This window comes from Palaemon carinicauda, chromosome 17 (genome assembly GCF_036898095.1).
Source record: "Palaemon carinicauda isolate YSFRI2023 chromosome 17, ASM3689809v2, whole genome shotgun sequence".
In the NCBI taxonomy this organism is placed as follows: domain Eukaryota; kingdom Metazoa; phylum Arthropoda; class Malacostraca; order Decapoda; family Palaemonidae; genus Palaemon; species Palaemon carinicauda.
This window is the reverse complement of record NC_090741.1, coordinates 38268273-38268735: the sequence shown is the minus strand read 5'-3', so window position 1 is coordinate 38268735 and position 463 is coordinate 38268273.

The window sequence follows — 463 nt, the reverse complement described above, 5'->3', positions numbered from 1 at the left end:
CATTTTCCTTAGTTTTGAGATCATTTGTTTCAACCACTCTCTGTACATTTATATAGCATAATATTATGCTGGTTTGTCTCGTTTTAAAGCATAATTATTGTAAATTACTGTATTATGTTTTAAGATGAAAAATAGGTTTGTTTGAAGGATGCGTTGAAGTTACCCAGTGAGAGAAATTTCTTTACTGCATTTATTTTTGTAAAATAGTATTTTCTTTAAATTTATCATAAATATATAGTAGGTTTCCACATTACTGGAAGGTTGTTACAATCAGTGAACAATTTATATATAGGCTGTAAAGTATGTGTTAGGATAAGGAAGGAAGTGGGTGAGTGGTTTCCAGTGAGAATTGGTCTGAGACAGGGATGTGTGACATCGCCGTGGTAGTTCAATTTGTTTCTTGATTGAGCTGTAAGAGAGGTGAATGCTCGAGTGCTTGGTTTGGGATTGAAACTGATAGATG